The sequence below is a fragment of the Aegilops tauschii genome, chromosome 7 (genome assembly GCF_002575655.3).
Source record: "Aegilops tauschii subsp. strangulata cultivar AL8/78 chromosome 7, Aet v6.0, whole genome shotgun sequence".
In the NCBI taxonomy this organism is placed as follows: domain Eukaryota; kingdom Viridiplantae; phylum Streptophyta; class Magnoliopsida; order Poales; family Poaceae; genus Aegilops; species Aegilops tauschii.
This window is the reverse complement of record NC_053041.3, coordinates 252,414,747-252,427,234: the sequence shown is the minus strand read 5'-3', so window position 1 is coordinate 252,427,234 and position 12,488 is coordinate 252,414,747.

The window sequence follows — 12,488 nt, the reverse complement described above, 5'->3', positions numbered from 1 at the left end:
GCCCATCGTGGGAGCATGGATCCCCCTAACGTAGGTGATGTCACAGGTTGCATGGCAACAGTGCCCTGCCGGGTGAGGGGTGTCCTCTTGGTACGCCGGCACTGTGGCCACGTTCCGCCCTATATTCGGGGGTGGCAGGTTGTACTGCAGCTACGCCCCATCTCGTCGCGGTGAATGGGTGCAAACTTTGAGGGGACGAGGGGCCGCCTGCTAGGAGTCGGCCCCCTTGTGGCCGCCTTCTGAGAGCCTGCCGCCTACTGACAGCCGGCCCGTCGGACCAGGCGGCCTAAAGGGTCGGCCTTTTGTCCGGGAGGTGTGAGGGGCGCAGCTAGCCCCGATGTCTTGAAATGAGATGGGGTGCCGATGAGGCTAACCGTGGTCAATTACTCCGACAACCAAGCTACAAAGGATTCGTGATGAACTATAATATGCAAGGGATGAATAAAACGGTTCATGAGCTCTTCGCAATGCTTAAGGCCGCGGAGGTAGAAATCAGGAAAGAGCATCAATTGTTGATGGTTAACAAGACCACTAGTTTCAAGAAAAAGGGAAAGGGAAAGAAAGGGAACTTGAAGAAGAATGACAAGCAAGTTGCCACTCCCGGGAACAAGCCCAAAGATGGACCCAAGCCTGAAACTGAGTGCTTCTACTACAAAGGGACTGGTCACTGGAAGCGGAACTGCCCCAAATACTTGGCGGATAAGAAGGATGGCAAAGTGAACAAAGGTATATTTGATATACATGTTATTGATGTGTACCTTACTAATGCTCGTAGTAGCGCCTAGGTATTTGATACTGGTTCGGTTGCTCATATTTGTAACTCGAAACATGAGCTACGGATTAACCGAAGATTGGCTAAGGACGAGGTGACGATGCGTGTATTAAACGAAAACAGGAGCTACGGATTTATCCAATCTACTTCTTGAACCCATAGGGTCCGCACGCTTAACGTTCGTTGACAATATAGTGTTATATGAGTTATATGATTTGGTGAAAATGTTGTTCGGAGTCCCGGATGAGATCATGGACATGATGAGGAGTCTCGAAATGGTCCAGAGGTAAAGATTGAAATATAGGACGATGGTATCCGGACACCGGAATAGTTTCGGAGTGCACCGGGTACTCATTGGATCACCGGAAAGGGTTTCGGGAGGCCCCGGGAGGTCTATGGGCCTAATGGGCCAAGGAGAGGCACACACCAGCCCACAGAGGGGCTGGCGCGCCCTCTCCCTGGTTGCCGGCCCTAGAAGAAGGAAAGGGGGCCACCTCCTCCTGCCTTTCCCCCCTTGTGGGAGAAAGGAAAGGGAGGGGCGCCACCTCCCCCATCCTTCCCCTTGGCGCCAAAAGAAGGAAAGGGGGCTTGGCGCCAAAAGAAGGAAAGGGGGTGGCCTAGGGCAAGCCCAAGTAGGATTCGGACCTACTTGGGGCGCCCCTTGGCCTCTCCCCTCTCCCTCCCACCTATATATATATGTGGGAGGGGTTCCTAGAACACCCAGAACAATTGCTTAGCCGTGTGCGGCGCCCCACTCCAGCGTTGACACCCCCGGTCATATTTTCGTAGTGCTTAGGTGAAGCCCTGCGGAGATCACTTCATCATCACCGTCACCACGCCTTCGTGCTGCCAAAACTCATTTATTACCTCGCCGACTTGCTAGATCAAGGAGGTGAAGGACGTCACTAAGCTGAACGTGTGCAGATCGCGGAGGTGCCGTACGTTCGGTACTTGATCGGTTGGAGCGCGAAGAAGTTCGACTACATCAATCGCGTTGTTAAACGCTTACACTTACGGTCTATGAGGGTACGTAGACACACTCTCCCCTCTCATTGCTATACATCTCCATGGATAGATCTTGCGTGAGCGTAGAATTTTTTTTGTTTTCCATGCAACGTTTCCCTACACACTTCGCTCTTAGAGAAGTTGATTGTCAACCCAGACATCTCTTGAAAGCAAAGGAGAAACTTGAGGTGTTGGATATCCTCATCCGAGCTTTCTACCATTAGGATCATATCATCTACGTACTTTAGATGGGTAATCCCGCCCTCACCGATGAGGTGCGGAAAATACCACGGATGTGGCCCGCCCTCTGTACTTAGCAACAGATACATGAACCATATAGTTTTTGACGAAAGGCATCCATGGCTGCTTTCATTGATCATTGAACAAGATGATAGTTGCAAAGAAACTCGAAAGAAAATAACAAAATAATAAGAAGCCTAGCTATCTTTCATCCAGCAATAACAATGTGTCACCTATAGGAATCCATAAGGAGGATTTTGGAGCGATGGGATCTTAATATACTGCGAGTGATCCGATTTTGCCAGTTTGATGCTTGTCATCTGTCAAGTTATTATCCCCATAGGTTTAGCGCGGCTCTCTACTCGTTCTTTGTCGTGAAACTCGTGGTGACACTGTCATGGGAAACCACGACCACCTATGGGGCCATGAGCCCCTTTTGGTTTGGTGGGGGGACGGGCACGTTGCACAAAGAGCGGACAAGCGCAACACAGCGCGATAGAGATCACACGGGCAATTTTACCCAGGTTCGGGCCGCCGCGAGGCGTATAACCCTACTCTTGTTTTGGTGGATTGATGGTGGAAAATGGTGGAGAGACGCATCGCTCTTGCTCGGCAAGGTTGCCTCGGGGCCAGAGTGGCTACGCGCGTATGAGTGTGCGTGGGTCTGAATCCCCTCTACGGTTGCCATGGGCCTCCTTTTGTAGATTAAGGGGTCACCACAGTGGCAAATCAGTCTTTACATACTGATTAGATAGCAAACAGTGCTATCATACCTAACTCTGCAAGATGACAGAGCGCATTAAATGCGTCGCTCAGTGTCACATCACAGCTTGCCCGGCAAGCCCTGCCGGGCTGTTTTGCCAGCTTCGCGCCTGCTTGTTTGACACGTCTCAGGACGGGTGTCACTTGGAGGTATTTTTTGTAGGAAGTGGCTGCCATGTGGCAGGGAGCAGCCACTTATTCACTTAGGAGCTTGACACCGCACTGATCGACGACGTGCGTCGTGGTGAGGTGGTGCAGTGGGGTGGTTTGTCTCTGCGAGCCCCGGCAGGCCTGCCAGGGCACTCCTGGAGGCTTGCTTCTAGGACAACCCCAACCTTGCCAGGCTCTCCTTCCCGGCAAGGGAGGTTCTTTCCTTAGCGATATCTTGCCTCTCTGGCTTGTCTTGGTCTTCTTGATCCGCATTTTTTATCCTTAAAGAACTGATCCCTCGCATCTTGATCTGATCTGGGTGCTTTGCTGGCCTGGTGGTCGACTGTCCATGCATGAGTCAGGGGGAAACATATACCACAGTTTGTTTACCCCGATAGTAGCCCCCGAGCCTGAGCCATACGTGTCGCCGGGACGTTGGGTTAGGCCCCAAACAGTGCATGGACAGGTGGCAGGAGAAGGTTGTGCGATGGTTCGCCATGACGACCAGTCAACCCAACGTCCACTTCGCATAATTATCGCGAGGCGTGGGAGTGTGGGACTGCAGCAGTTAGTGTAAAAACGGTAACTTTTTTGAAGAGTCGCGCCCTCTCCCACACGTTTCCCTTAAGAGGGGAAAACGCGGAAAGGTACTGCTCATTCATCGTCTGCCTCACCTCCCCATCATCTTCCTCCGCAAGCCGAGCAACCACCCGCTCCCTTCGCCCACATTCGTCGCCGATCCCCTTCTGATTTCCTTTCTGCTCTCCCACCGTATCTGAGGGGATATGGGGAAGAAAACTGTTGCCAGGGGGCAGCGGACGACCGCTGTGAAGGCGGAGGCCGTCGAGGGGAGTAAGAGGGCGACTGAGCTGGACAGGAAGCAAAAAGGAGATGTCGTCTTCTTTCCATCGAACCTCGACGGAAACATGCTGCAGGCGAGGTATGGCTACTTGTGGGGGAGGGAGGTCCCAAAGGGGCATGGCGCTCCCAAGGTTCTGGCGGAGGGAGAGGAGGACCTGCCAAATTCATACAAATTTTTCTGTGCATATTTCATCTGTCGTCTCTGCCCTCCCTTCTTAGATTTCTTTGAGGCGATGATGGCAATCTATGGATTCCATCTCTTGGATTTCACACCAAATGCAATGGTGTGCATGGCAATCTTTGCCCACTTGTGCGAGAATTTTGTTGGGGTTGCCCCCAACGTTGATCTGTTTAGGCACTACTTCGTTCCGAGGGTGGAAAACAAGAACCACCGCTCCGGAAACATAAGTTGGATGCCACGGGTAGTGCCAAGGGAGAACTGGGATTACATCCCCGGCCAACAGTGCAACAGATGGGAGGAGTGGAGAGGAGATTGGTGTTGGATTCAGGATGAGGATACTCCAGAGTTTTGCCAGGCATGGACAGAATGCCTCGAGCGCAACGATTATTGGAGAGCGTTCAGCCTTACCGAGGACAGGCTCCGCCCGGCAATAAACAGGACCGGCCGTCTGAAAGCTGCCGGGCTAACTATCGAGCATGTAGGGGCCGACTTCCTCCTTCATCGGATTGCGCCGCTAAAGCAGTGGGATAGATTTGCCTAGGAGTACGGAGATGCTATAGACAGGATGACATTGCTCCCTGGCCTGGCCAATAACATGTCGGTATATGGCCATGCTCGGTTGTGCGATCAATTGTTCGGCTGCCCTGGGTTGTTCAAACTGCCAGCGAACATCATCCCACTGAACATCAACTCGCCAGGGATCAGATTCTAAAGTGGATGCCAGATTGTAACACTCATGGAGTTGCGAGCGTTTAGCGATTGCCCACGCTCGACGAAGAGCTTGAATGGGCTTCCACCCTGGTGGAGCGGGCCTCGAGGGTTGAGACCAAAGTGTACAAACGCACCTCCAAGGTGGAGGCGGCATACATCAAGAAGCGGTTGGAGGAGGACCAAGCACTGAGGGCCGCGGCGATGGCGAAGGCCAAGAAAGCGGCGGCAAGAAGGGAAAAGACTGAGGAGGAAGGCTCATCCCGCGGCAAAGGCGAGGCGCGGGCCTCGGAAGGGGTTGCCGGGGATAATCCTACCAGGGGAAAGGGTGCTGAGGACAAACCTGCCGGGGACGATCCTTCCGGGATGGAGGCTCTATACACCGCGGTGACGGAGGCCCAAGATGGAGAACAGGTTGCGGAGGCGGAGGAGCCCGCGGAGGAGTGGCTCGCGGCAGGCCCTCAGGCTCCTGAGCCAGTCTTGGACCCACGCCCTCGCAAGCGGGCTGCTAATCGAGGAGCGGCAGTCTCCGATCCTGTGTCGGCTGCCAAGAAGGCGAAGGAGGCTATCTCCAAGAGCAGTATCCCTGAAGCCATGCGTCGGCATTCCCCTCGGGTATCCGGGGCCAAGGTTCCTCCCGCCGAATAGCCAGCAGCCATGGAAAACGTCCCCAGCGCCCGATTGAGCTCGAGCTCTTCGCAGAGCTCGTCTTCGTCGAAGAACATTACGTCCCGGCAGGAGACGAAGCTGCCGGAGAGCTCCACTCCCCCGCCCCAAAAGAGGAGCAGGGCCCCTACGCCTCACATGGAATTTGAGCTAAACTCCATGCTTATGGATGAAGAGTAAGGGAGACCGCTTCCTCCTTCTCTTGTATTATCTTCAGTATGCCTCGCCTGCATTTTGCTGACTGGTCTTACTTGTTTGTTGCCGACAGGGAGGAGGAGGAGGAGACGGAGACCCTCATCCACCAGGCCAGGTGGCTCAAACGCATGGAGCCACCAACGACGGTGGAAGGAATGTGCCCGACAAGGAGTAGCACGAGCGTTCCGGCACCAAGCCCCCAGCTCAGCCCCCGGCCCGAAAGTGCAGAGGAGATTCCTTCTGCCGGGGATGGTGGTGAAGAGCTCCCCTTCGTTGAGGTCAAAGGAGGAGAGGGGACCACTCAAGATGAGCCTCTCCAGGAGGGGCCCACTCCGCTCGTTGATAGAGTCGATGGATCCCCGCCAAGGGTCCCCGTGAAAGAGCCCGGCCTTGCCCCGACAACTAACGTTGCCGGAGAAGCTGACGCTTCTACCCGGCAGACTCCTCTGAGTATTATCTGTTCTCCTCTCTCTCTTACCATCTCGTTTGCTCTCCTGTTTTGCCAGCAACTCTGTCCTTCCGTTATTGATTACTGAGCCTGCTTGCAGTCCTCTCGAGTGAGGAGCCGGATCTGCTAGAGGAGGTGGCCAACATAGGGAAGGATGTCGCGGACGAGGCCGCCAAGATCGCTACCATGGAGGGGTAGGAACATGTTGCTGGGGGCGCTCTGGGGCTCCTAAAGGAGTCTGAGGGAATCCCCGACAGCACGTCTGGATCAGGGGTCGTGGTTGAGGAGAAGATACCCCTCCAAACCATGGGCCCCCTCCCCTCATTTGGCACCTCAATGGAAGTCCCGCCACCATCTTCGAGCAACTTGGCGCCAGTGCTTGCACAGCCTGGACTTGGAGCCCCTGGCTCGTCAAAGGTGACAAACACAAAACTCGATGAAGAGCTTCAGCGCATACTGCGTCGTTGTACCAAGGAGTCGAAGAGGTGGACGACTCCATCACCATCGCCATGGACATGTCCTTCATGGAGTCCGTGGCGGCCGGCCTCAAAGAGATGCGGGAGCGGCACAGCCAGAAGTGGTAGGATCTGAAGGAGCGGTGCCAGTCCGCCAACAAGGTGGACCAGAAGCTGAATGAGAAAGGTGTCGAATTGCGCGACTAGCATGGCAAGAAGTTCCGGGTCCTTTTGAGGCAGCAAGAGACAATCTCAATGGTGAGGGAGGATGTCATTGCTCGGGAGGCGTGTTTGGAGGAGCGCAAAGCGCTTCTAGATGCCAGGGAGCAGAGCATCACCCTCCGGGAGGAAAACCTCGAAGCCACACTCTCCGCGCCAAGGATGATGCTCTGGAGGCCCTTGTTCAACAGCACACTAAGGAACTGGAGGACAAGCACAAGGCTGCCCTGGACGCCCTTACTGTCGACTCTGCTACCCAGTTGAAGAAGTGAAAGAACATGTGGTGCCCCCATGTGTGGTTTTGGTAATTGATGACATTCTCTATGGACTAATGGTTGCATTGAGTTATATTTGAAGGATTTGTCCACAGGAATTTCTTGAAGTCCATGTGTTGGTTTCAAGGAGTTTATGAGTTGACCAAGGTGCTATTAAGGAATTATCCAAAGATTGGTCATGTGAGTGTTGAGCTTATTGCAAGCATGTCTTGAAGAAGAAGATTGTGTGATCATTCATGTTTACCTTCAAGACATCATCCAAATGAAGAGAGTTGGAAAGATTCAAGGTTGATCAAGACTAAGTACAGAGAATGATTCAAGTTGATCAACACACAAAGCATAGAAGATGTACCGAGAGGGGTCAAGTGATCCCATGGTATGGTAAGCATTTTCCATTATGCTTTGTGTACTAACCCATGGTCTATGTGAGAGTTCTATGTGGGGTTAGGTATGTTTCCATAGGCTTGCGTCAAGAGGAAGATATAATACAACCCATGGAGAGGATGACATCAAGTGGTGATCGTCATCAAGATTGTGGTGTGCAAGGTCAAGTGGAGAATCACAAAGAGATCAAGTGCTTGAAGCTTGCCGTCCATTGTGGTGTCAATGAACTTGTGAAGATGTGCCAAAGAGTGGCTCACCCATAGTGGAGTATGGGGGAGCAATCAACTAGCTAGTCTTCATCGAGCCAACACAATCAAGAAAGGTGGTCCAACTTGAGGGAGTCAATATCATCATCATCTAGCTCAAGTGGACTATGTGCAAGGCAAAGGTTTGCCCTTGATAGGTTCACTATTTTACCGGTCTCACGGTGGTAGTTGGGAGACCGGGTTATAGGATCAATTGTCGTACTATTAAGGGGGGCTTGCGATGAGTAGCTTGATCGCATCGTTTGTAGAGAGCTCAAACCATTGCATCCTTGCATCATCTTTCTTGGTTTTGTTTGGTATTTCTCTTGGTGAGTTTTAGAGCTTATGGTCATTTTCATGACAAGCTTGAGTTCTTCGAAAACATAGTTCTCATGCTTCTTCTATGATGTTTTCGATGTTGGAGGTTATGTCGGTTCTTCTCTGTTGGACGTTTCTCTCTTCTATATCTTGGCATACCTCCCCTGGCTCTTCTATCCAACAAGCTTGAGTTTGCTCAATTCGAAGCTCATATGCAAATGTTATGACTGTTTTGGTCCAACATGTTTCTTCTGTTTTGCTTGGGCTATTTTGCAGCACCCAAGCGGTAGTATCGCTTAGTACCACGGTAGTACCGCTTGCGGTACTTCCATTGTGGACTACCGCTGCCACTACCGTTTGGGTTAAGTCTTTTGTGCATGTTTCTGTTGCCTGTTTTCTCTAAGTGGTAGTAGAGCGGTAGTACCGCTCAAGCGGTAGTACTGCACCTCCGAGCGGTAGTACCTCTTGTGTTTCAATGGTTGTGCATGTTTCTGTTGCCTGTTTTCCCTAAGCGGTACTAGAGCGGTAGTACCGCTCCCCAGAGCAGTACTACCTCTTTGGCAGATCTACTATTCGTGTTTTCTGCCTCGTTGGGCTGTTTTGGCCATGCTAAGCGGAAGTACCGCTCCTCCAAGCAATAGTACCACTTGTGCACGGCCAGTGGGCATAACGGTTGGATTCGGGGGTGCCTATTTAAGGGGGCCTTCTTCCCCAATGGACCTTATCCTTTGAGCTCGCATTTGCCCCCATTGTTGACCTTATTTGAGCTTGCTATCTCTCCATCCCTCCATGGATTAATGCTATTTTTTGAGGGAAAAGAGAGAGGAGATCTAGATCTATGTTTCCATCAATCACTTTCTGCTCTATGTGAGGGAAACCCTTTGCATCTAGATCTTGGAGTTCTTTGTGTTCTCTTCTTCGTTCTTCCTCTTATTTTCCTCCCTAGCATTAGTTGCTTTAGTGGGATTTGGGAGAGAAGGACTTGGGCACTCCGTGTGCCCTTGCCATTGCATTTGGTGCATCGGTTTGAGTTCTCCACGGTGATACGTGGAAGTTTCAAGTTGAGAAGCTTATTACTCTTGGGTGCTTGGTACCCTAGAGCTTGTTCCTCTTGGGTGCTTGCGCGCCCTAGACGGTTGGTGTTGTTCAGAGCTCAATCATTGTGGTGTAAAGCTTCGGGCAAGCTTCGGGGTCTCCAATTAGGTTGTGGAGATCACCCCGAGCAATTTGACGGGTTCCGGTGACCGCCCCCAAGGGTTGCCATTTGTACGGGTTCGGTGACCGCCCTCAAGTGTCCCTCAGTGGAATCACGACATCTTGCATTGTGCGAGGGCGTGAGGAGATTACGTTGTCCCTAGTGGCTTCTTGGGGAGCATTGTCCCTCCACACCGCTCCAAACAAAGATTAGCATCCGCAAGGGTGTGAACTTCGGGATACATCGTCGTCTCCACGTGCCTCGGTTATCTCTTACCCGAGCCCTTTACTTATGCACTTTACTTTGTGATAGTCATAGTGTTTCATGTTATATATCTTGCTATCACATAGTTGTTTATCTTGCTTAGCATAAGTTGTTGGTGCACGTACGTGAGCCTAGTTGTTTTAGGTTTTGTGCTTGACAAATTAATCGCTAAGGTTTATTCTGCATTTGTTCAAGCCTAAACCGTAATTATTTTAAAGCGCCTATTCACCCCCCCCCCTCTAGGCGACATCCTCAATCTTTCAATTAGTATCAGAGCCTCGTCTCTCTTTGTTAGGCTTAACCGCCTAGAGAGTAAAGATGTCGACTAGGGGATTAGGATTCTCTGACACTCTTAGTTTCGATGGCACAAATTTTGATGTTTGGGTAATTCGCATGCTTAATCTCTTTAGGGTCATGGACCCAAATTTAGAGCGAATTGTAGATATGGGTTTTTCTCCTCCAAAAGATCCCCAAAGATTATCTTTAGAGGATGAGAAAAACTCTTATCTAAATGCTCAAGCTTCTAATGCGCTTTTCGATGCTTTTAGCAATGTAGTTATATTTCAACTCATGCCGTTTCGGGATGCTCATGAGTTGTGGACAAAGTTTCAAGATAAATTTGGTGCGTCCAAGTTTTGTTGGGATGATTGTTCTCCCTCCACCTCCGGCCATGTTGCCTTCTCAACTTCTTCTACTTCACCTACATGTGGTTTGCCACAAGGTAACGACATGGTGAGTAGTGGTGTTCATTGCAATGATGATAGTGGGCTTATTGTTGATAATCCTTCATCACTTTCTTATTGCAATGCTTCATCTTTGGACTTTAGCACTTTGAGCACTCCAAATATCTCACATGCTTGTGTTGATAGTCCGTGCGTATCATGTACAAATTGCTTGACTAAATCTCATGATGATATGATTGCTATGTCTTGTTGCCATGATAGAAATGCATCTATTTCCTCGAATTGTTGTGCTAACAATGTAGAGGAAACACAACACCCCATGGAACAAGATGTGGTATTGAATGGTGCTTCAAGGGATCCTACATCATCATATATTGCATTTTGCCTTATGGCTAAGGCTTCAAAGGTATCTCCCACTTTGAATCCCAATATATCTTGTGATGATGATAAGAATGATGATGATGTTGATAATGATGAAGAGAATGATAATATTGCCTCCTTAAAAATTAAGGGGGAAATGGTTTTTAAAGCTCTTCATAAAAATAAAATTGCTCGTTCCAACTTCATGGAAATCATGTCCATTGCCATTGAGGGCAAGAAATATATTGAGGAGTTGGAATCTCATCTCGAGGAGCATGAGGTCACCATTGAGAAAATGGAAGGTCAAGAGTGTGATTACGCTTATGAGATTGCGGACCTCTCCCAAGCTCTTGAACTTGAACAAACCACCAAGGAATCTCTTGGGGACTTTTGCTCTAGAATTATCTAGAGTGAAGGAATCTCATGATATAGCTCTTGAGGTGGCCAATGATTTTGAAACTAAAAATGAGAAGCTTGAAGTTGCGCATGCTAAACTCCTTGAGGATTTTGAGCACCTAAAAATGGCTCAAGGGTCATCAAGGGTGAGCTCATCAAACTCACCGAGTCTCATGCTCAACTTGAAGCTTCATATTTAAAAGAGCTTGCCAAGTTGCCTTCTCCTCCTGTTGTTAATGATGATGCTTGTGCTACTAACTCTATTTCTTGTGAAGCATCCATATTAAAGGAGAATGTTGAGCTAAAGGCTCAACTTGAGTTGCTATCTAGCAATTATTGGAAATTGGAAGAAAGTCGTGAAAAGCTTTCTAGCTCTCATGATGATCTTCTTGTATCCCATAATGTGCTAAAAATAGCTCATGAGGCTATGATTGCTAATGTAACACCTGGTGAGCCTCATGTGGATACTAGCACCATTCCTAATCAAAATGCTATATTCTCATGTGCTAGTCCTCATAATTCATCTATGCATAACATTGGTACATCTTGTGATGAATTGTTTTCCTTGCCTTGTTGCCCTAACGATGAAGCTTATAATTCCTCTAGTACTTGTGTTGACACTAACCATGTAGAGGAAATCAAAGAACTCAAGGCCCAAGTCACTTCCTTGAAGAAAGACTTGGAAAACAGTCATGAAGGGAAGTCCACACTCAACAATATCTTGAGTGTGCAGAAATCTCCCAATGACAAAGGTGGACTTGGATTCAACTCCAATAAGAAGAAGAAGTCCAAGAGCAACAAGAATAAGGGCCAAAAATAAGTCAAGAATTCGGCCAAGATTGTTTGCTTCAAGTGCAAAATTCAAGGGCATCATGTTAGATCTTGCCCACTGAAGAAGAAGCCCATTAGTGACAAGCAACAAGGGAAACAGCCACAAGGTCACTCTCATGCTCAACCTCAAGTTAAAGAAAGGCCTCTTCCCAAGAAGACTCAAGCTAATGCTTCTCAAGTTGAGAAATCAAGTGAGAAGAAAGTGAAGAGTAGACGTTGCTACCTATGTCGTAAGAAAGGTCACGTCGCTCCTTCATGCACGAATGGTACCTTATCCAACCCTATTCTAATTGATGATGTCTATTCTCTTGGGAAGGATAAGGTTGGCAATGTGTTTGCCAAATTTGTTGGTACTCAAAGTGGTGTCAATAAAAGAACCATTTGGGTAGCCAAGCCTATTGTGACTAACCTCCTAGGACCCAACTTGGTTGGGGACCAACTAGTTCAAACTTGATCAATAGGTGTTGTTGGAGGTCATTGGAGACTTGGCTACATTACGAAGAATTAAGGGGACTTCATCATTCTTATTGTCTCAAGCCAAGTCAATTGAGTTATCAAGTTTCTATCTTATATCCAATGTGCCTCCTTGCAGTAACTTGTACTTAAATTGTTTACATTGAAAGTTACTTGCCCCTTTGCATGTTTTGGTTTTGTACCTTGCATGTGTGTGTATATGTTGTGCTTCCAATTTGCTTGTTGATTTGCACATCATGTACATTTGAGTATTGTGTTGAGCCTTTTTTTCATCATGTTTGTATCTTAGTTGGCTCTTGTGAGAGATTAATGGGACATCCCATTTTGGGGGAGTGATGTGCTTTGTGCACTTCACAATCCTATAAATGTGTGTACATGAGGAATACCACCTAGTATTGATA